The sequence below is a fragment of the Acinonyx jubatus genome, chromosome A2, assembly GCF_027475565.1.
Source record: "Acinonyx jubatus isolate Ajub_Pintada_27869175 chromosome A2, VMU_Ajub_asm_v1.0, whole genome shotgun sequence".
In the NCBI taxonomy this organism is placed as follows: domain Eukaryota; kingdom Metazoa; phylum Chordata; class Mammalia; order Carnivora; family Felidae; genus Acinonyx; species Acinonyx jubatus.
The window spans coordinates 124,101,884-124,126,185 of record NC_069383.1 but is presented as its reverse complement, the minus strand read 5'-3'; the positions used below and the strand labels follow the sequence as shown (position 1 = coordinate 124,126,185).

Genomic DNA, 24,302 nt, shown 5'->3' with positions numbered 1-24,302 from the left:
GCTTCTTTCTTCCCCCAGTAAAAAGGAAACATAAGGGTCAAAGGCCCATTTTGTTTTAATATACTTCAAAATTCTTTAGATTTTTCTGTCACTATTTCTATCAATCCTCCCTTTGCATTTGGTAGGTATATTTATTCAAATATCTTAAGTAGAGGAAGCGTAGGGACATTGGAAAAAGAAACAAACAACTATCCTCTAAGAATAAAAAAAATAAGATATTGGTATCTGTATCAATGATGGTGGAAGGAAGGGTAAAGGCTTGTAGGTTAAATAAAGTCAAAGGATAATACATCTTGTAAATATGATCAAAGTAGAATGAGAAAGACACTTTCTTAGACTGTTGTATTGTTGTGTCTGTGTGTATACCCTTATCCTTAAAAATGTTTGAGCCTCTACCTCCAATATATGTATATCCCAATTATACAGATACATAGTGTGCCAAATGTTACTCTAAGAAAACAGGAATTAAAAAGAATGAGATAGGGGCACCTGGGTTGCTCAGTGTGTTAAACATCTGACTCTCAATTTTGGCTCAGATCTCATGGTCTGTGCCCCACTGTTAGTGCAGAGCCTCCTTGGGATTCTCTCTCTCTCTCTCTGCCTGACCCCTGTCCACACACTCTCTGTCTCTTTTTCTCTAAATAAATAAATAAACAATAAAAAACAAGAAATAAGATGAATTTAAAATAACATGTATACTTATGTATGTATATATAGATATTGTAAATCAACATAAATGTTTTAATATGTATTTTTATTTCAAATATATGTTATATAATATGTATTTTTATTTATGTTATATATGTATATATGTGTGTGTGTGTGTGTGTGTGTGTGTGTGTGTGTATATATATAATTGTTGCATTCTAAAGGATTGTCTGTGTACCCTATTTTAGAGCTCTTATACTACAATATGAAATAATGAAAGGAGACCTAATAATAAGAGATAATTCCTTATATACACCAATGCCGCACGCACACACACACACACACACACACACACACACACACGTTGACTGGATTACTTGCAGAGAACTTATATCCATGATTAATGGGAATGCTTTCTCAAGCAGAGTTGAACGAAGCAGATGAGAGCTCAGCAGGCATGTGCTGTCGCTGTGAGCATACAAATAAGTTTGATCAGTAGCTACAGCCTAATGCCTAACAATAGTCTTGAAAATACTAAGCGAGAGTGTGGATAATTCAGTGCAGGCACTGATCCCTGTTGTCATGGGTGTCACTGACAGTGTTAAGAAGGTAAGAGCCATTGGGAAGAGCCACCTATAGTACCTGTGTGATATGGATGGGTTTTGGAGTGATGTCTCAGAGAGACGTAATATTGGAACTACAGCTCTCTGGCCGTAGAATATACCCAATTTGTGATTTTTTTTTTTTATCACTGGGATAAATATAGAGGACATCCTATGTCCCATCATTTAAGTTCAGCCTCAGTAAGTGGGGCAAGACAATCAGCAGATCCCATTTGGTATCAATGTGTGCAAACATTTCATTTCTTCTTTTCCCTATTGAATGACTGTCGTGACGCATAGAAGATTCTGGACACAGGAAAATGAGGATGGCTCCCTCTGCTCCTCTACTTAGGTCAAACTTCCAGTAGCCTGGTAGAACTTAGTAAACACAGTAATACTCTAACGTTACATACCAAGGACCCACTGGTTAGGAGCCATATTAAATGTTGTTTATGCGCTGTTAGTTTTCCATAAACAATTCTGTGTGTTATAATAATGCAGATAATAATGGTGCCAGGAGTAGGCCTAAAGGGATCGAAATGAGGTCACTAAACAAGAGTATACAGGGCACAGTCTGTGCAGTGTGTCACTTGGTCAATTGGACAGCAGTAGGGACTATTTTTACACTTGCCAGGGTGGAAGTTGTTTTTCATTGTATTGGTGTGAAGTTCTCTGTAGAGGCTTTGCAATCTGTTTATAACTTTTTGGCAACAGCTTTTGGAAGAAGGCCAAAGATACTGTCAAATAATGCAAAGAAAGCAAGTGAATTGCTTAGATATTTTAACCATTCTTCTTTTTCCTAGGACCCAAAATACTGTAGTTTTAGAACTATCTTTAGTAATTTCTATCAGAATGAGTTAGAATTACTACATGGAATTTAGCTCTTCTGAATGATGCTCATTAAGCTCTGACAACTGGCATGCAAAACCAGTTCTTTGACTTTTTTGACTGTCCTTATGCTCAACAGAAAATCTTGGCTTTTCAAGGTGTACTCATGGGACATGATAAAAAGGCTTATCAGCAATCTTTTAGGGATTGGGGACCAATTGTCAAATCATCCAGCAATTAACAGTGAAGTGATTGTGTATATTGGTTGAAATACTTTTTTTTATTTACGTTGATTTTTAAAAAGATGGGAGCCTTGAAGTTATCACACCTGGGTGAAAGCTGGTCTCTTGAATTAAAAGCTTATGTTAACTGTGTAATTCATAGAGTTCCAATCCTGGAGAGCGTTTCCTCAGAGAGCTCTCCTCACTTTAGTCTCTACTGTTTTATGTTGACATACTGGTCACAGCCTCAGACAAAAACAAGGGGCTATTGTGAAAAACAGTTCATGGAGGACTGCCAGGTAGAAATTCCTAAAAATTGTGGTCTGTTGCAAAATACTTGAATTTGTGAGAGAAGACATGTCAATAATTTTTTCAATGAGAAGTGTAATTACGTGACTGTTTTCTGTGTGTCTGCCCTCTCTGCTTCATTTATTCATAGACAGGAATCTGCAAGATGTCTTTTTATAGCAACAGAGCATTGTTATTGTTTAGGCATTTGGGAATTTTTCTGAGGGGTGGAGAGAAAGAAAAATTAAACCAGTATTTTGTAACAGGGAAAAGGTAAACATAAATGTAAATGATTTTTAGCTGAAAATGATCTCCATAATTATAACTTTCAAATCTATCTCTAGGTGCCGTAAACTGCAAACAATGACCCTGTCTTAATACTGCAGACATATTGTAGTGGAACTAAGGGGAACTGAGCTTACTGGTAAGAATATTTTACTTAATTAGTTGCTTTATGCATTTTTGAGTGCATTTAATTAATGCAATGCATAGTAGAAGAGTATAGCCGGAGGACATGGACCAGGTATGGTACCTATGAGGGTGGTGGTGGTGGTTGTTTTAAATTTTATTAAAATGCTGGCTTATTTTTGAAAGGGCGAAGCCCTTAACTAAAAGTTATTTTTCCCTTAGCTGACCTCTTGGCATATTTGAAAGTTGCATCCTGGTATTTACCTAAACGTCATCTTTTTATAGAAAATGAATTGCACCTTTGGGATCTGAGAAGATCAGCTGTTTAAGGGGCTTGAAGTTTTAGTGAGAAAACCTGTATTTTTGTCAGTCAAACAGAGCTTACCCCTTCATGGTCTGGAGGGCTTTCAGCTTCAGTAACTGTCCCTTGGATTTGGATCAATGTGAAATCTGACCTGAATCCTCCTTTGGAGTTTTTTCACATTCTTTGTGCAGTACCAGACCGAATTGTAGTTAATTTCAAAAAGTTTGGAAGAGTGAGAAAAATCCCCTTTCAAGGGCCAGGCACACAACGATGTGGTTATGGGAAAGTTAGTTACCTCTTTTAAACCTCTAATTCCTGATTCGTAGAATTTGAGTAATAGCTGTGATTGCCTGTAGGTACAGGTTAAATTAGATTATTTTGATAACACTTATTAGCTCTGTGGTTAGCCCATAATACTGTTCAGTAAATGTCAACAATTACTATCATTATGAGTTTTTAAAGACAAAGTGATTTAAGGGAAAAAAATGGTATTTTTTTCCCATGATGATACAAATGAAAGAATAATATTATTCTTACTTTCTCAAGAGCACATTTCATTATCAATGTAATATGTGCTCCTGAAGGATTAAGACATTATCTGGGGCATGCGGTCTTTCTATATGCTGGTTGTAAACTGGGATCTTAGTAACTGTAAAATAATGAAGACCGTGTGGTAACAGATGAAACACCGTGACTTTGAGTCATTGTTAACATACTTACTGCTTGGTAACCAGGAGAGGCTTTCTAAATGAATAAGGGACTACTCCAAGAATAAGTCTAGGAGGGAATTGCGTGTGTGTGCATGTGTGTGTGTGCATGTGCATGTGTGCATGTGCGGGTATGTGTGCGTGTGTGTGTGTGTGTGTGTGTTCTTTGAATAAATTTGGCCTCTTTGTCTCATTCACTTGAGTGGTTCTGTTCCTCCACTATGTTTAGATCCTTCCTTTGGAGCTTAATCCAAGAGGGTTACACTGCATAGAGTTTCTAGTTCCATATAATCTCCAGGCCTCCTACAAGATTAAAAAGCATTTGCTATATACACTCATATTCTTAGAGAAAACTCTTCCTGAAGTCTAATTAGTCAAATCCTTTGATGATGGTTAGCAATAAGGTACACTTATTGTGTCAAAACACTGTATGGTCTCATCCTAAGTGAATTTCTAGTTTATAAGAAACTTTGGTAAATCTTTTCTGAAATTAAAGGATGAAATACAATGTCCAAGGTATTACAGTTGGAAAAAGTTGTTATCACACTACTGTGAGAAACCTTAATTGTAGTGGTCTCATGATGATGTGTTAACAACTGTGTCTTTTGACATGGTGAAAATGGATGGCAACCTGCAAAACAACTCTTCCCTCCTAGCTTTGCACTCTTCCCTTTATTTCTTTTAAGTTACGTTCATTTTCTTTTGTTTTTCTTGATGACTGATCAAATTATTCAATTTTACAAAACCAGTTCCCTTGCCATCAGTTTACATCGTGGTGCTTTAAAAATTCATCTATGTATCTTCCAGGAAGTGTTTATGGAATTAAAGTCCTTGGACATCCTCCACCCACCCCTCCACATTTAAGCGTTAAATTTCTTTTTTTTTAAAATTTTAATGTTTATTTATTTCTGAGGGAGAGAAAGAGAATGGTGGGGGGGGAGGCAATGGAGGGGCAGAGAGAGAGGGAGACAGAGGATCCAAAGCAGGCTCCTTGCTGACAGCAGAGAGCCCGTTCCAGAGCTTGAATTTATGAACCGTGAGATCATGAGCCGGAGGCTTAATTAACTGCACCACCCAGGTGCCCCTAAGCATTAAATTTCTTTTGAAAATTTTTCATTTGGAGCACCCTTGCCCAAAAGCCAAAAGAGCCTCTTGAAAAACAAAGTGGAGTGAAATAATCCCCAATAGTCTGGTTAGATTATAATACGTGAATACTAATTTTGCTGTTTTTTAATACCCTAATTTATCTAACCTTTTGTTCACAGCACAAGCTACAATTTAAGTGTTAGAAATTTTATGAATTTGAGTATGGGCATAACAGATTAATGCGTTCACTTATACATTTCACTCATTATCTATGTATAACTAATCAAAAGATGATATTATCCATATATCCTAACAGAAGGCTTAAATAGTTGAATGACAGAGACTATGTTTTTGTAGCAGAAGTTCACGAAAAAATATGTGCTTTGTTAAATACGGTGTGTCACCTTGGGTCACCTGCTGAGGCTGGTTGATGGTGCTTATCTCTACGCACTCTTTGCTCTCTTCCTTCTACTGATTTATGGGCCTGGGTGGGTTCTATTCTATCAAAGACTAGGCTGCATATTCTAGGATGTAAGAGAGAGTACTGTTTTCATTTAGGTCTTAGCAAAGTGCTATTATGTGAGAGAAGATTCTAGCTGCCTCCCCTTGCTGGCCTGTGACATTTTCATAAAGGTATTATTTTCCAATGACCTCCAGATCCACTGGCAGAGACCACTCCTATGTTTAGTTATGTCAGGGCTTGGCTCCTATATTCTGGAGAGAATAAGATACAACAACCTTTCCTTTTAGAAATGATCTCAGTGCAGTGTGCTGTATACACTGCATGTGATGGTGCATTTTCTGTGTCCTGACAGAACCTGACAGGGGCTATGGGATGCCCAGATAGCTAGTTAAACATGATTTCTGGGTGTGCCTGTGAGTCTGTTTCCTGAAGACATTAGCATTTGAATTGGTAGACTGACTGAAGAAGATCTACCTCACCAGTTTGAGTGGGCATCATCCAATTCATTGAGGACCATTGAATGAATAGAACAAAAATGCAGAGCAAGTGTGAATTTGTTCTCTGTTTGAGCTGGAATCCCCATCTTCTGCCTGTGGTCATCAGGGCTCTTGGTTCTTGGGCCTTTGGAATCACACTGAATTGCACCGCTGGCTTTGCTCGTTCTCCTGTGTGTAGACAGCAGATCATGAGATTTCTCAGCTTCCATAATATCATGCGAACCAACTCCTATAACAAATCTCTTTATATCTTTCTTTCTGTATATCCTGTTGGTTGTGGCTCTCTGGAGAACTCTATTACCTTGCACAAATGCAAGTTACTTGGCTGATCCTCCCTGTGTCTTGTTCAAACTGTGTTTACGTGCCCTCAACTCAACTGCAATTAATTGTTCACACATTTGTCTTATGAATACATCTTTGAGGACAATGTGCTGTTCAAATATATATTCATGTTATTAATACTGAGCATAGAACCTAGAACATACCGAATGCTCTATAAAGACAGAGAGAGAAAGAAAGGAAGAATGAAGGGAGGAAAACGTTATCTTGAGAAATGATACCTGAACACCTTCTGTGGTAAATTCCAGGATTGCTTTTCTAGGTTCTGTAATCTAGGCAGTCTTCTTAGGAGTTTCTAGTCTCAGACTTGGTTTCTGATGAATTTTAATGTTCCCTAAACTCTCCTCTCTCTGATATCCCTTGTTAGCTGGTTGAGACCTGGTTTTATCATCGGTATATGGCTAACTCATTTCAGGACCTTTAGGAAGTAAAAGCATGAGGTATTGTTGAGTGTCTTGCAAAATGGAAATTTCTCTCAAGAAAGCCTAAGTGGAAGATAAGTAAAATCAACCTACTCAGAAAAAATTCTCTTCTTGAGAATAACTTAATTTTTAGCGTCTTTTGAAATGAGATAATCAAAAGTGGTAAGATTCCATTGGCTGCTAAATATTTTGTGTGAATAATTAATGTTTCATATTTCAGAGTGATGGTACTGAACAGTATCCTCTTTCTTGTCTAGGTAATAAGCACGTCAAGACTACCTCCATGCCCTTGTCCCAGAATTAATCATTCCTATCCATATTTGATGTTTACACCTTTTAAATATTTATAGGCTGTTATGTTCCTTTATTGTTGTTTACCCACTCTGGGACACTCAGAAGCCTTGCATTTCTTTCTTAGCCAAGCACTCCATTCCCTTCATCATTCTCTTGGCTGTTCTTTGGACCACCTCCAATTTGCATACATAATATCAGTATTGAGGTGCCAAAAATACGTTTGTTTCAACTGGAGTCTTATTGGATTTGTTTTCACTCAAATCATGTACACAAATAAATATGATCTCCAAGGCATGAAAACTCAGTGAGGGCTCCAAAGGGAAGCTAGGATATATTGATATGCTGTTAAAGTGCTATGGGGAGATTTTAAGTCACTAGGGAAATGGCATCTCAAAATCATTTAAATGATTGTAGAATGAGCATTGTGTGAAAAATTCTATTTTTAAGCCCAGGTCTGTGATTGCTTTGCAGATTTTTGTTGTAACTGCCAGTCTGTTGATTTTTAAGATTTTAATAGGGTTGGGTTCAGTCTTACAGCCATTTTCTAATTTCTTTAATTTATTTTTTCTATTTTGGCAATTTCAGAAGGCAGAGTCCTTTGTCAGTAGGAAAACAGTTCCTATGTCATTGCAGAGGGAAGGCTGACGTAAAATGACCATTAAAATATTCAAGACAAAGAGACGCCGAAACCCAAGAAAACTTATGTGATCTTTTTAACAAATGGACACCTTGGACCTTACATTGTTATTTGAAAGGATTTTTCAAGTAGCAACATGACATAGTGCACAAATAAGATGTCCATGAAATTACGTAGCACAGCCAAACAAATGACCTACAGTGAAATCCGCTGAGGAGCGAAAATTGTGTTTTCTCCACAAAATGCTGTTTTTGCCCCAAGGCAATTCATGTTGGGGAAAAATATCCTCTATAACATTGACACAAATCGTAGGCATCTCCCCTAAAGAGGATTTTTTATTGAACTGCACACGTTTGCAAATATTTGAGGCCCCAGAGAAGAAACAAACCAATGAAATACATCACTGCCATCACCAACTGAACTGGGGAGGGCAGAGGGGCAGACACATTTCAGAGACTAGTGATGAAGAAGGGAATTAAGAAGTAAATCAAAGCCTCTGATCAAAGGCTAATTTAGTCTGTCAAATGATCTTACAGTGGAAGGAAGCCTCATGCACAAAGATCAGATATCAGTGCCTTTACATATACCACAACACTCTGCAAAAAAGCAAGAGAAAGCAAGAGAAGGAAAGGAAATGAAGAAATACATCAAAGCCTACTATGCAAAATAATCTCCCTTTCTTGAGTATAGCTTGCATGATTTGAAAAATGAAAATGACTCTTGCGGGGTTGTTTTTTTCAATAGTATATTTATGTTCTACTTTTGAAGTGGTGAGTGGATGGCACTGTTGGCTAAAATAACTTACCTGCAAAATGACACCAGGCAGTACTTTTTCGCTGTAGTTTTTTTTTTTTTTTTTGTAGCCCTTTCGTGTCTGTATTAACATTCTCTTCACAACTGCAAACAGCAGGTAAATAATTTTATATTTTAGAAACTATTGTCTGTTGAATTTAATTTGGGTCACAGACTTTAGTCCATGTTAACATGCGAGTTGTTAACATCTCTTAAAGCAGTTAATGGATTCTTCCATGATTTTTGATGTCTCAGTACATATTGTGAGTGTAACTAGTTCCTTAACTGTGTACAATATCCCTATACATTTTATTCTCTTGTGATCTGTACTTTGTGGTATTTTGTACCATTATAAACTTGTGCCATCTGTAAACTGCCAGTGAAAGTGAAATAAATCTTATCAGTAATTTCCCAGTTGTCGGGGTGTGTGGGTGGCTCAGTCAGCTAAACGTCCAAGTCTTGGTTTCAGCTCAGGCTGTGATCTCACAGTTGGTGAGATGGAACTCCGTGTGTGGAGCCTTGCATCAGGCTTCATGATGAAGAGTGCAGAGGCAGCTTGGGACTGTATCTCTTCCTCTCTCTCTCTGCCCCTCCCCCCCCCCCCTCTCTCTCTCTCTCTGTCAAGAATAAATAAGTTAATTTAAAAAATGACTTCCCAGTTGTCTAATATAGGATGCTTCATGCATTTATAGGAATTAAACATTCATTCATTCAATGATTACTTTTTTTTAAGTTATTCATTTGAGAAAGGGAGAGAACCAGGGAGGGGCAGAGAGAGAGAGACAGAGAGAGAGAGAGAGAGAAGGGAACAGAGGATCCAAAGTGGGCTCTGTGCTGACAGTAGAGAGCCAGATGTGGAGCTCAAATTTACAAACCAGGAGATCATGACCTGAGCCCAAGTCGGAAGCTCACCTGACTGAGCCCCCCAGGCACCCCAACAATTACTTTTGTTTAACTGTTGAGAGCCACTGAGCTGAGGATACAGCAGCAAAGTAAAACACAGTTTTACCCTCATGACGCTTACAGTTCATTTGGGTGGACACATGTTAATCCCATTATCATGCAAACACATGTAAAATTGCTGCTCTGATAAATGCTAGAAAGGAGAGTCAAAGGTAGATTTGATCTATGATCAGAGAAGGCTTCTCTGAAAGAATTGGTACCTGATCATAGATGGGAAGTAAACTGGACAAGACGGAAAGTAAGGAGGATCCATTTCATTAGAGAAGTTTATTAACAGGCTTTCACTTATGTTAGGGTGGGGGAGGGCAGTGGTGGTGGCGAATCAGTCCAGCGACAGGGTCGAGAGCAGTGCTTAAATGTTACTGCTGAAAAGAATGGATTTTAATGCCAAAAGAATCTGAGCTCCAGGCCTTATTTGGAAACTTCTCAGTTGAGTATTTTGGACAAATTAGTCAACCTCTCTGAACCTCAGCTGCTGATCGTAATCCTTATCTCAAAATTATTTTAATAAATGTTAGCTACCATCACCATCATCATCATCATCACCATCATTACCACTATTATCATCAACCCTCATCACCATCATCATTAACATCCTTACCCAGGGATTAGCCCAGATTTGCACTATGATTTTAGGGATATCATTTCGTTACTTTGAGTTTTAACTTCACACTTCCATTAAATGGGGGGTGTTAGATTAAATGGTTTCAAGATTGCTTCCTGGTCTAACTACCAATGATTTCCCATACTAATCTAAAGCTGGAAATTTCAGTCCAGTTATGGGAAGCCTATACCCTGGCTGGTTAGGGAAAGTAGATTTTGAAGAGAAACACAATTCTACCTTTTAGCAACTTTACTTACATTTCTGTAATACACATTTTAGAAGTTTCTGTTATCTTAGATTAAACGTTATAGCGCACGTTTCTTCTGCTAAAAGGCCTTTAAAGTGTTTCGGTGGGACATTTAATTTCCCATTATGGCTGGTTTCTCAAATCATTCCCTTTGTAATTGTCACATTTTTACAGTCCTATTTAAAATGAATTTAGTTTTCCAACTAAAAATATCAAGCTGAGTTGGAAATTGAAATCCAAGGACTGTAAAATCAAATGATAAAAAATGAGGCTTCAAGCCAAAGTTTTCAGCCACCACACCTAGAAGACCACTAGAAAATATTTTCTTCCTTTCTTTTTTTTTTTATTAAATACATAGGAATACTTTTAAGATTATTTTGGTCAAAATATAATTTTATAACATTTCTAAATCTAGAAAAGGGAAAGTGATTTCTTTTATACTTTGTTAATTATTCAAATGTGTAAATATTTTGTTTGGTTGGGGCATCTGCTTTATGCTTCACTTAAGTTTTGTTGCAACTTTACAAAATTTACTTTTGATTGTGGTTTGCTAGACATTTACTCTTTTTTATAGTGCCACAAATATAAGAAAGATTACAGACACATATTTTTTCTATTTGATATTTTAAAAACCTCACTGCCATGTTTTGCATGATAGAAAGTCTAAATGCTTTCATGTTTATTTGTATCTTTACCTTTGGGGGATGCGTGTTAAATCCATTACATAGGTAGCTCCCAGTGCTACTGTCCCTATATTACATGTTAGAAAATTGAGGTGTTGTCTCACTCAAGGTTAACTGCATATTTATTGAATGAGAATTACATCTTTTTTTATTAAAAAAAATTTTTTTTATGTTTACTTATTTTTGAGAGAGAGACAGAGCATGAGCGGGGGAGTGGCAGAGAGAGACAGAGACAGAATCAGAAGCAGGCTCCAGGCTCCGAGCTGTCAGCACAGATTTTGATGCGAGGCTCAAACCCACGAACCATGAGATCATGACCTGAGTCGAAGTTGGACACCTAAGCAATTGAGCCACCCAGATGCCCCAAATAAGAATTACATCTTAAATCTATTTCCCAATTTTTGGATTAGTACACATTTCACAGTGCCTCACTAATTTTCAAATGTACTATAGACCCCACTCAAATGAATGGAAGCATGCAAACCCCAACATGAATTAGATCTGGTTAAATTGGTTATTCATTATCTGATTGGCCTCAATGATTGTAGCGTTAAATAGTATTTCACGTTGATTTCCCTTGCTATTTTTTCTTACAATATTTCCCATTTAGTCAGCCTCTGTATGGCTATGCTTTTCATTTGTGAGTGTCCAATTATCATACCTTCATATTGGATGGAAGACCAATTAGCATGGATTAATTAAGGTAATGAAATAATTATACTTATTATGATATAACTATATAATAATAACCACCATTAGTATGGCCTAATTATCTAGTAGTTATGAGTGTGTGGTTTGGAGATCTGATTTAAGTGGGCTTGAATTTGACCTTCAGTACTTATTATTAATGTGTGCTCTTGCAAGTTAATCTCCTTGAACCTTAGTTTTCTCATCAGTAAAGAGGAGATAGTACTTAGTTTTTCAATAGATAAAATTATTCAACTGTATTGTATGTTACACATGGTAAAAGCTCTACAGTTATTACTAACATTACTTTTATTGCCCTGGCCTTACGGGTATATACATATCAAATCATGAAGCAGTCAGTGTTCCCATAGCACCATAGTTTTAGAGGTGGAACAGGTAAGGCAAGTTTGGTCATGAAAAGTTTTTCACTAGGGATTTATTGAACTCAAGCTGGAATGACAGGCTGGTCTCAACAAATGATGTTGCAAACAAGTAAGACAGAAATAACGGTAAAGCAAGACAGCCTTGATGGTGTTTGGATTCCTGAATCTGGTGAGGTCCCTGGGTTAGTTCTCTTTCTGTCTTTTCTATAGTTTTTGTTTCTGGGCCAATAAATTCCACTTAATTAAGTTAGTTTGTTTTGGATTTTTGTGAACCACTAATGGAATCTGATAATATAGTATTTTAAGAAACACATTTCTTCATCCTTTGGTTAACTTTTATTACTCCCAACAGTGTCCTATTACTTATTTATTTACATACCATTTTCTCTCTTCCCATGACTAAAATGTAAGCTCTATTTGGACAAGAACTTGCGACACTTCTCAGATATTAGAAAATCCCTAACACCTAGTAGGTTTCCCAGTGTTTTTTCCCTAGTAGGGAGTAGTTTGCTCCCCGATCAAAATTGCATCCATATCCTTTCCTGAATAGACTAGGTAAAGATGCAAACTTAACATTTTTTGAGAACTTTACATTGAGGCAGTTATCATATTAGATATTGTATACCTTTTGAGATTGTTAGTATCATCCCCATTTTACACATGAAAAGATGGAGGGACAGTGAGGTAAAGTCACAGTGGTGGATTTTGTAATGCCCTTCCCCACTCAATCTTTGAGATCCATTTGGTCTCCATCCTGCTTGGAGTGCTGCCAGCAATCAGCCCTCGTGTGTCCCCTCCCAACCCATTAGGGTTGCCTCAGCTAAAAAGAGTACTCCCTTGCTCAAGGTCATGTTTTCTTTCTAGGGCAGCCCACATCTAAGGCCTGATGTGGAGGGAAAAGGCCCAACTCAGGACAGCTTTAAGAATCATGCCCACTCCAGAACTCCTTATAAGGAGTTATACTGAATTACAGCTCCTTATACTGAATTACAGCTCCTTATACTGAATTACAGCTCCACTTCTCCCTTTGTCTAATTCATCTTCCTTCCTAGCCATTCCCCATGCTTTGATCTCCATTGCCCCATTAACAGACCAGAGTCTGCTTCCCAGGGAAACCAACCTTCTATGATGACTTGTGAAGATCCCTGCCCCAACTAGTGAGGAGGCCTCTCTGAGAAGGAGAAGTGGGCTGAGAGTTGTCAGAGCTGGGAGAAGTTTAGCTGAAGTTTGAGTGGAGGAAGAGCCAGACATTGTCTAGGATCTTAAAGATGACAGTTGTAGCTGGAACACAGGTAGCTGGAAGGAGATTCATGAGAAGGTGGCGGACACCAGACCATGCAGGGATGTGTAAACTACGCAGAGAAGTTCGACTTGTATTTTCACTTGTTTCTGCCCTTCTTTCTGCTCATGCACCAAGATTTGCCCACAGCTATCTCCAGCTACACTGGGTCTTCCTTTGGAGCCCATTTCTGCCCAGTGAAATTTTAGTAGGATTTAATTTTTCTTTCAGAATGTTATTCCTAGACCCTCTCATTCTTAACCTCCTCACTGGCTTCCTACTATAATTATAGTCTCAAAAAGCAGTTGTTTTCTTGGGGGAAAGAAAGGCTATTTTGAGCTATCCGTTTTGACTTAGTTACTTGTGTGTAGTTTAAACATTTCTTTCTTTATCCCCTGAAAAGGCTAGAGTTCCAGTTGTTATGATTCAAAGGCAACAGGGAAGATTTCCTAGAGTTTCATGTGATTATAAAAACTTTTTTCCAGACATTTTAAGTGATCATGGTTCATATCACATTGATTTCCAGTGTGGGGTCATTCAAATGACCCTGGGAATTCCGTAACTTCTAGGTCACAGAGAAGCACAGATGAGCACCATACCATCTTTGTGTTTGGTGATCGGTGGTGTGTGTGTTTGTGTATGTGCACACACACATACACACTAAACTGTGTTGGTATACTGTCTGGAATAAGTTTAAATGTATAGGGTTTTCATTTATTTGGGGCAAGTATCAATGCTTGGCAGAAGGAACTCAGTATCTGAGATTTGGGAGATGCAGAGATAAATGGATCCTACATATACTATAGGCCTTATTTTCTTGCCTTGTTTTTCCCCAGTGTTTCTCGACAACTTAGAGCTATAGTTCTCACCTTTCACTGCCCATAGAAATTACCTGTGGAATTCTCTAGATCTCAGGTTTTCTGGGATGGTAATCCAAAACCGTACATAGAACCCAGATAGCTGTTTTGGTGGTGGTCGCGGTTGCTCTTTTCAACTTATACCTGTGATTCTTTTGGACAACCAGCGTTGAGAAGCATGAGTCTGTTAGACTGTCAAAAATCAGAAGGGGTCTATGGATCAAGGATATTTCTTCCTTGTCTACTGACACACTCACGGCTTGCAAAATTCTTGGGATTCACATTCTCGTTTCCAAAAGAATGGTGAATTATCTAGAACTGTACAACAGCATTCATCAGTAATGCTTTTGTGCCTTTGCTTTCTTTAGGCTTCTGCTTAGAACCAAAGATACCTTAAACAAAGTAAGAGGGTTCCAGCCATTTGTGTCTGTGTGTGCATGATGGAGAGAAGAAAACACAAAAGCAGTATTCATGAATGCAGTTTAAAAATATAGTAGAACTGGGGTGCCTGGGTGGCTCGGTTGGTTAAGCGTCTGACTCTTGATTTCAGCTCAGGTCATGATCTCATGGTTCATGAGTTCAAGCCCTGCTTCGGGCTCTATGCCGACAGCATGGAGCCTCTTGGGATTCTCTCTCTCCCTCTCTTTCTGCTCCTCCCCTGTTTGCATGCACTCTCTCTCTCGAAAATAAATAAATAAGCTTAGAAAAAAAAAAAACCTTTGAAAATATAGAACTTTGATATGTATTCCCCATCCTAGTTTTTTATTGAACTTATAAATCAGTGTATATCACAGAACATCTATCTCACCCATAGCATAGTAAAGCAGAGCTACTCCTTTTGAGTCAGGTGCAGTTGTTGCACAACTCAGAGGGATACCTTCTTGTAGAGTACAGATGAGTGGTGCCCCCTAGAGTTGTGTAATGTGGCATTCTTATTTTGGATGTAGGGAAGAAGGCCTCAGAGCAGTGGTTTTCAACCAATGGTGATTTTGTCCTTCAGGGGATGATTAGTAATGTCTAGAGAGCATTTTTGGTTGTCACAGCTGGCGTGGGAGTGGGGGGAAAGTGGGACTGTTGCTCCTGATATCTAGCAATTAGAGTCCAGGTTTCGGTGCACAGGACACCCTCCTGCAAAAAAGGAATTACCCTTCCCAAAATATCCATCATGCTGAGGTTGAGAAACCCAGGCTTCTTTTAACTAGCTATCTTGCCCCCATATAATCCTGTGTAAATTTGGAGGACAGGGCAGGAACCTTAACTGTTTTTTCAGTGTTGCATTCATTCCCAGTGCCTAGAACAGCACTTGGTACACAGCAGTAGCTCAGTTGTTTTTTTGGATGACTGAATGAGTGAACCGTTTGTACTGGACAACCTTGTATTGCTGCCCTGAAGCATGGGTGAATGGGAACTGCATTAGGGGGCAGGAAGTGAGTCCTGCCTATTACTGTGGTTGTCCTTGCCTAGAAATTCCAGTTCAAGGGGTGGGGGGCCTAATATGTAGGTGATTAAAGATGTCTCCGTGGATATTCTAGGGTGTCTCCCATTCTCTAATTTATTTTTCCTTAAAGTTTTGTCCACCTGGGTAACTTCAGTGGCTTGTGGTTTCCTGTCACTTCTAAGGTGGGGACTTTAGCTTTGGTCAGTTTAGTGTATCTCACATTATGGGATAGATACCACTGATGTGCTATGAGGTGCACATGGGTAATCCAAGATTAAGTATAATTAAATAATAGACTTAATATAGAGCACACATTTTTTTCCAAAGTTTCTTTTGGTACTTTAGGGACATCTGGGTGTTTCAGTAGGTTAACTAATGGACTCTCGATTTCAGCTCAGGTCATGATTTCACCATTGTGAGACCAAGCCTTGTATTGGGCTCCACAGTCAGCATGGAGCCTGCTTGGGAATCTCTCTCTCCCACTCTCTCTCTGCTCATCTCCTGTGTGCATGCTTTCTCTCTCTCAAAATAAACAAACATGAAAATAAACATGATAAATAAATAAATAAATAAATAAATAAATAAATAAATAAATAAATTTTTGGTACTTCAGCTTAACTCAAAGGCTAGTTTTGTGCTAGCATGATTTTATACAATTTTTAATACTTTCCATCATCTCCTTTTCATCAAGTCCACACTTTGAAATCCAGGAGTCTGCTGGTCACAGTGTCTCTTTAGAACTTAATTGGTTATGTTTCAGTGTGTTTATTTTAGGTAGAATGATGCTGATTTTCCATTTATAATACTGAGAGAACATGTTAAGATATTTTAATTGAAATAGAAAAATCAGTTAAAAATAAACACAAGTAGGGTCACCTGGGTGGCTCAGTCGGTTGAGCGTCCGACTTTGGCTCAAGTCATGATCTCACAGTTCATAAGTTTGAGCCCTGCGTCGGGTTCTGTGCTGACAGCTCAGAGCCTGGAGCCTGCTTCGGATTCTGTGTCTCCCTCTCTTTACCCCTTCCCCGCTCATGCTCTGTCTTTCTTTGTCTCTCAAAGATGAATAAACGTTAAAAAAAATTTTTTTTTAAATGCAAGTAACGCATGCTTGTGAAAACAATCATGAACAGGTCATTTGAATGGATTGAGAAACACTGAAATTGTTTATTTCATTAATTATGATATCTCATTTTGAAAAAGATAGACTCCGGGGAACACCTGCCTGGGAACACCAGCCTGAAAGGACACCAGCAGGCTGCTCCAAGGATGTGTTGACAGATCTGTGGGGGTCACTTGGGAGATGATGATGGATGCTAGAAGGGGACAACTTCAAAGGAGGGAGCAATCTGGGAAAGGACATGTAGGGCCCTGGTAAAGGCCAGCTGCCTCCAGTCACAGCATTCTCTTCCTCCCACGTGGCTGACTATCCCTTCCTCCCCCATGACTGACTGTCTGGGCAGCACCAACGTCACTTCTGATTTGAGAGGACTGTGAAAGTGACAGGGGATATTGTTTCATGGGGGAGATCAGTCATGCTGTTATGAGTCATGGAATATGAATTGTGCGTCACTGGTTCTCTTCGCAGATCTCAGTGGTCATTTCATTCAGTCCTTCATTTGGGTCTTGACGGCATTTGCATTGCCACCTCAGTCTGTGGTCACCAACCTCTACTTCCTTGTCTCTAATAAGGGGTCTTCCTCCTGTGGCTTTTGAGTACATATTTGTATAATTGCCACTTGTATAGTTTGCATTTGTTTCTCCCATGTCTGCCTTGTGGGACCATAGACAACAAAATCCAACCCTTTTCCTACGACCTTCAGATGTTTGATGAGAGGTTTTATGTGTCATTTGCTTTCCAGGAAGACAGAAACATTACCAGCTCTTTGAACTTCTCTGGCCATGAGTACTGTCCCTCCTGCCATCTTGGGAGGTTAACCCTGAATAAGCTTGCTTGGTCTGGATCAATCTTAAATCAAAGCCCTTAGATCTGGATACAATTTATCAGCAGTTTCTTGAGTGGAATAAAATACAAGGTGACAGTCACATCCTTTATGCTAGGTACCATACTTCTTTTAGCTAGGATTACCAACTTTGTGACAATTCATCATGTTGTTTATTAATTAAGTACTTATTTTTCACCTGACAGTCATGCCAAATCTTCTATATTTTAAACTTTTGGCAACAGCTTCCTGAAAAAAAAATATGTGTGATTTGTGTTGTGTGTGTGGTTCGGGAGGTAGTGGGGCAGGGATAGGAATTGCAAAGAAATATGAGCAAACTGTGGTTAAGTACCAAGAGAAATAGGAAATTTGAAAACATAAGAAATATCTGGCACCTGATATTTCATCTGATATGAAATATCTTGGGCTGCAAAACAAGGCATAGATTTTCCTCTTCCTTTTCCTTTTCCTTTTCCTTTTCCTGTTTAAAGGGAATATTTCTCCAGGTTTGGTCTTTGAGTCACTTTCATCAGCAGCATCAGGGAGGCCTTGCCCGAACATCCCCTCGTGCTCTCTCACCCACCTTTGCTTGCTGCTGCTTTACCCTATTTGATTTCTCTTCATAGCTTTTACCTCTACCTCCGTTTTATATATTTTTATTTATGGATTAAAACAACTTATAAAAGCAGGGACTTTTTTCTTTACCATCATATCCATACTACTTAGCACACCATATAATATTTGTCACAAGAAGAGATTGTTAAATCAACAATTAATGAGTGAAAGAATGATTCGGGATGTCATTTACATATGCAGGTGCTGGGCTCCACTCTGTACCTGTTGAATTAGAATTTCTGGCAGTGGGGCCCAGGACTGTATGGATTCATCTGTAATCTAAAATAATAGCATGGCCGTTTTTGCATAAGTGCACACAACGTTCAGTACACCAAAAACAAAGTATGGAGAACACATTTTTGAAATGTTTAAAAATGGCCTTCTACCTTTATTTTTAAAAGAGGACATGTCTATCAAAGCATTAGTATACACTCATTTGTATCTCAAATTTTAAGGTATTTGCACATTACTGACCAGGTGGGAATTGCTACCTCCCAAACCATAACATATGCTATAATGTAGGTCTGTTATTTCAAAAGAGAGAAGAAACTTGGTAAAATCGTTTTCTGGCCATGATGCCACTGTAGGTTGAGCACTTAGTCCCACTTACTAAATCCCATTCCATTGCCAGCATGACAGCAAGGCTCTGTACATACACGGGTACTAGCAGACTACTGTAGGTTACCAACCAAGAACTGGGTAGATCATTTTTTTTAATGTTTCTTTCTTTATTTTGAGAGAGAGAGAGAGAGAGAGAGAGAATGAGAATGCACGCACTTCAGTACCCATGTGTGTGGGAGGGGCAGAGAGAGAGGGAGAGCAAAATTCTAAGCAGGCCCTGCACTGTCAGCCCAAAGCTCAGTCTGGGGCTTGATCCCACAAATAGTGAGATCATGACCTGAGCCTATATCAAGAGTCAGTTTAAAAAAAATTTTTTTTATTAACATTTATTTATTTTTTGAGAGAGACTGAGCACGAGCAGGGGAGGTGCAGAGAGAGGGAGACGCGGAATTGGAAGCAGGCTCCAGGCTCTGAGTTGTCAGCACAGAGCCCGATGGGGGGCTCGAACCCACGAACCGTGAGATCATGACCTGAGCCGAAATCAGTCGCCCAACTGACTGAGCCACCCAGGCGCCCCTCAAGAGTCAGTTTTTAATGTTTATTTATTTTTGAGAGTGTGTGTACACGAGACAGAGAGAGAGAGAGAGAGAGAGAGAGAGAGCGCGAGCAAGGGAGGAGCAGAAGAGGGAGACATAGAATCCCAAGCAGGCTCCAGGCTTCAAACGGAAGCACAGAGCCCATTGCGGGGCTTGAACTCACGAGCCATGAGATCATGACCTGAGCTGAAGTTGGATGCTTAACCAACTGAGCCACCCAGGTACACCGCGGATAGATTATTTTAAAAAGTTACCTCCCTGACAGAGCTGGGGTATAGTTTGTGAACCTTGTTCAAAATGATCTCCGTGCATAGGGATGGTGGAAAGACAAGAGCTACTTAAAGTCTTTCCATGGGGCCCCTGGGTGGCTCAGTCGGTTAAGACTCCAACTTCAGCTCAGGTCATGATCTCAGGGTTTGTGAGTTCAAGCCCCACATCAGGCTCTGCGCTGACAGAGCCTGGATCCTTCTTCGGTTTCTGTGTCTCCCTCTCTCTCTGCCCCTCCCCTGTTTGCACTCTGTCTCTCTGTCTCTCAAAAATAAATAAATGTTAAAACATTTTTTAAAGTCTTTCCATGGAAGGAGATAGTCTTATTTTCCTATAAACTTCACTACTAATAAAATAAGGGAGAAGAGCAATAAGAAACAAATAAGATTAGGAAAGCCAAAATGGTTTTTAAATTAAATTATTCTTCTCAGACTTTTCTATGAGACATCAGCAACTCTGCAACCACCATTTTATTGGAAGCCATCCTGATTTTTGAGCTTGAGACTGTTTGAGAAGCCATTCTGTCTGCCCCAGTTTCTACTTATTAAATTAATTATACTTAATTTGTTTTTCAGAAGTAAATGGGAATCATCTGAATGATGAGCTAAGCTGTTACATCCCACAATGGTTTGGTCACTTATTTCTGCCTCCTAGCTAGCCGGACAAGGGCACCCTCCATGTTTTCACCTTTGATGTACAAAAAAGCAAGTTCAATATTGTATAATATAAGCATAATGAAACAAAATTGCCTATAAAATTACCCCATGCAGCTGTCCACTGAAACATTATCAGTTTATCATGATGTTTATATAACTTTTGCATCTACATAAAATATTGGGTCTTAAGTAAGGAAGGATGAATGACCAGGAAAAAGAAGGAAAAAAGGAAGAGAGGGAAGGAAGTAGGGAGGGAAGAAGAAAAGGAAGAAAGAGGGAAGAGACCTAGAGGGAAGGAGAAAAACAGAGAGAAGGATGAATGTCATATTCAGAAAATGGTATTATTTTCCCCCATGAAACGTATGCAGGAGAGGCCAGTTACTACTAAAATTAAGCCTTGAACTGAGGTTAAAAAAAAATCATATTCCATCCTTGAAATTTCACATTCACTACTTGTGCGTCCCTCAAAAGGTCACAAATTTATTGATTTCTTACTTGCAAAATATATGATTTGGAGCTAAATGATACTGAGGAAACATTCAGGCCTTACAAACTTTATGGCTCTTTGATTTTTAATATATCTGTCAAATTTGAAACACGATGAATAGAATATTTAAACATATAAGCCACAAAGTTAAAGGTTGGCTCTAGAGGAGCTATATCAGTATTTATAAGGAGAAATAAATTGTGGATAAAGTGATAATAATTGTGAATCACTAATCCAACAATTATTGCTGGACTATAATTCCATCTTTAGATTTTAATAACAAGAAATTCAATAATATATATTCTTGATAATTCTTTAAGTCAGTAAAGAGTTTGAGAGTTTTAGTTTGAGAGCTTTAATAGCTGGAGTATATTCATAGCCAAGATCTCCAGTGGTTCTAGGGCTAGTGTCACACATTTAAATGCAAAGGGGTGAGGCATCAGGAGAGGAATCATGATTGGGAGTGGTGGGGACTGGAGTGCTGGAGAAAACAGCCTCTTCTGAAACTGGAAAGTTCTGGTCAGCTCTGGAAGATCTTTGCCATGTGCCAAAGCAGGACTCGTCTTGTCAGACACTCTACATTTTTTTTTTAAAAGGACAGAAACATGAATTTCGTTGTTAACATTCCTAACATGTAAGAAACGGAAGGTAATGAAAGCCTCCACAAAAGCCACCGTCTCAGGTGCGCAAAACATGCCCATGAGCAGTTTGTCCCCTTGGTTCTAGAATCTCTGAAGGTGCTTTCTTCTCATTCTCTTACCTGGTCAACTACCAGCAGTTGTCACACTGTAATGACAGCATTTTAATAATCTCCTTTAGATGTTTAAAGATTGGCCTTCCCTGTAGAATTCAGAATGGCTCTGAAACATGAAGACCATATAAATACCATGCAAAGGGAAGAAATTTTAGAGAGTAGATTTTTTTTTTTTGTAGATTTCTCTGCTAAATGAGTTGCACCCAAGCAGAATCCAGAAGCCCTGGCACCTCAGCTCCTCAGAACTGAGATGAGCTGCTCCATTAACCTGCTTCTGTCCACTCTGGTGCCCTGAGACTAATGGTGATTCATCAAATAAACTCCTAGCCATCTGAAAGAGCTAATTCAGACTAATCCTCAGGGTGGTATTGATGCATTAAGAGGTTATGGCTCTTGGAGTAGTTAATAAAAAAAAACTGTAATGGACTTGCTGAACAGTTAACTGAAAATTTCTCATTTATACCATGGTGGTTTTGAATTTTGTCAGCTACTTCTTTGTAGCATTGTGGCATCTTCCTCGTTTGTCATTTTGTTTTCTTTTAAGAAAGAATGTTAGAGAAAGGAAATATTCATTTGTAACTGGCAACTTCCAATAATCAGATGTGTTACCCGGGACATCATAAGAGGTCCCTTGTTTCCAACTTGCATTTGTCACTGTTCAAGACCACTCAGGTATCTATGTATTTGTGTTTCTATCTATCTAAGATTTATTCATATGATTGGTTCATCGAGTCCATTTTCTCAAAGATGAGAATTTGTATTACATTTTTCATTTATGCATGTATTTGCTCTTCTGTTTCTTTAAATTATTTACAGTTCTTGAAATGTACAGAACATTCACTACATTTGTGTTGGCTTAGTGGGTGTTGAAAGTGATTTTAATGATGCTACATATTTTTTACTTTGCTCTTAGCTCCATACAATTGTGTAAGGTACACTTTTTGAATAGATCCACGTGCAATGCCCAATGGTGATAACACAGCGTGCTAATATTGACCTGAAAAGAATGAGCTTTTCTTATGTGTTCCTTTCCAGCCACCAGCTTATCTACGATCTATTGGATCGTATCAATAGGCTACACTATCACTATCTTAGGATAGATTTGCAGAACTGCCCAACAATTTTTTATTCCAGTTTCTTTTTTTTTTTTTTTTTTTGTTTTTCCTCCCTTGGGTACTTTGCTCTGGCTCTGTCATTCAGACCTCACTATAAGGATAATCAATTAGTAGTTAAATGAATTGAATGAGTCTTTTTATGCACTCTATTCAAATGATACTAAATTCATCGCCACGTGAATAGGACAAGTGAATTATTTCTTTATGCACTTGTAAAACAAGCCCACACAGTAAATGATACCGTTCATAACCCCTGCCTTTATTGCTCTTCACTCTACCTTGGAAATCATTCTGAAAATGAACTTGTAGAGCTCCTATTTGTATTGCAGTAGAAATAAGAACTCAGTAGTAATAAGAATGTATAGTTTTTCAAATAAATAACTTAGAAAGGGAGAAGTTGTTTTGAAAACAATGTTTGAACAGCAGTGAGAGTACTTGCTGGCAATATACATCTTTAATAACGCAGGACTATCCAACTAACAAAATGTTCCTGACCTGTATCATTTCTGCGTGGTATAGATACATGTTGTGGACCTACTACATGCCATGCATTAAGATTGTCAAGGTAAATTCTCACTTCCTGTCTTTGAGCTACTGATACTTACGGGCTATTTGGGAAGCTTGTGGTTATCTGACTCAGAACGAATGATCCTTGGTCTTTAAACAGAGGACATTCTGATTAATAAAAGAGTCTTGGGGTTGTAGGGAAAATGTGTCGTTATGGAAAACAAAGACCTTCTGTCTCTTTTCATAAAGGACTATTTGCATAAAAGATCAGCGTGTTAAGTGATTAATGCATCTACACCTTTGTGTAAACATTCCTTTCCAACCATTGCTTCCTGGTCTGAAGTTCTGACCACTTTGAAAGGCCTTTAGTTTGGGATTTAGGAAAGAACTCCAAGTGAGATACAGCCTTCAATAGTTGTTACTTAGTAAATTTGCTACTAATGACATTATACCCTGTAATGGAAGCATCACCTGTCTAATCTGTGTCAGTCATTTACTAGGTTCATTTACCTGTGCCTGGAACTCTTTTTATCTCTTATTTGCATAATACACCTTATTTAATTGACCGGTGGTTTGGCAAAGTAGCTCAGAAAGTGGCCTGCTGAAGTTTATGTTCCAGCTCCCATACTTGCTGTTTGTATGAACTTGGCCACACTGCTTAACATTTTTGTGTCTCACTAACCTCATCTGTAAAATTGAGACAGTGGCTATATTTACCTGGTAGACTGGTATGCGATGAAATCACATGATACCCATTTAGTGTTTGCAACACGTAGTAAGCATTCAATAAAAGTCTGCTATACCATTTTCCTAATATCACTCATGTACTTTTTGCTATGATATTTTTATGTCACTTAATGGTCACCAAAGAATTGTCCTTTGTTATTGCCCTCATTTTCTAGATACAGAATTGGACTTTACATAACTTCTTTAGTCAAAAGTTACTTGGTTTCTGACTTAAAATGAAAATTCTGATTGATCTGATCTAAAAGCCCAGGAGAAAGATGATAGGTGGCGAGAAGAGCTTAGGCTGCATCTGGATGTTTCTAGAATTCCATACAGTAATATATTACCCTCACATTCATTCAAAACCTGTGTCAGGGAGGTGTGGGAAATGTGACGCCAGA

The 24,302-nt window shown here is 38.5% G+C and overlaps 1 protein-coding gene across 21 annotated transcripts in view; it reads left to right on the top strand.

The window, feature by feature from the left end:
- Nucleotides 1-24,302, top strand: part of CHL1 (cell adhesion molecule L1 like) — a 200,822-nt gene that overhangs the window by 46,512 nt on the left and 130,008 nt on the right. For 19 of the 21 annotated variants that reach the window (XM_027042498.2, XM_027042499.2, XM_015066054.3 and 16 more), the window contains one exon: nt 2,932-3,011. The exons of the other annotated variants lie outside the window; for them this stretch is intronic. The gene's annotated coding sequence lies outside the window, so the exon portion shown is untranslated. The remainder of the gene's footprint in view (nt 1-2,931; nt 3,012-24,302) is intronic. 21 annotated transcript variants of the gene reach the window in all.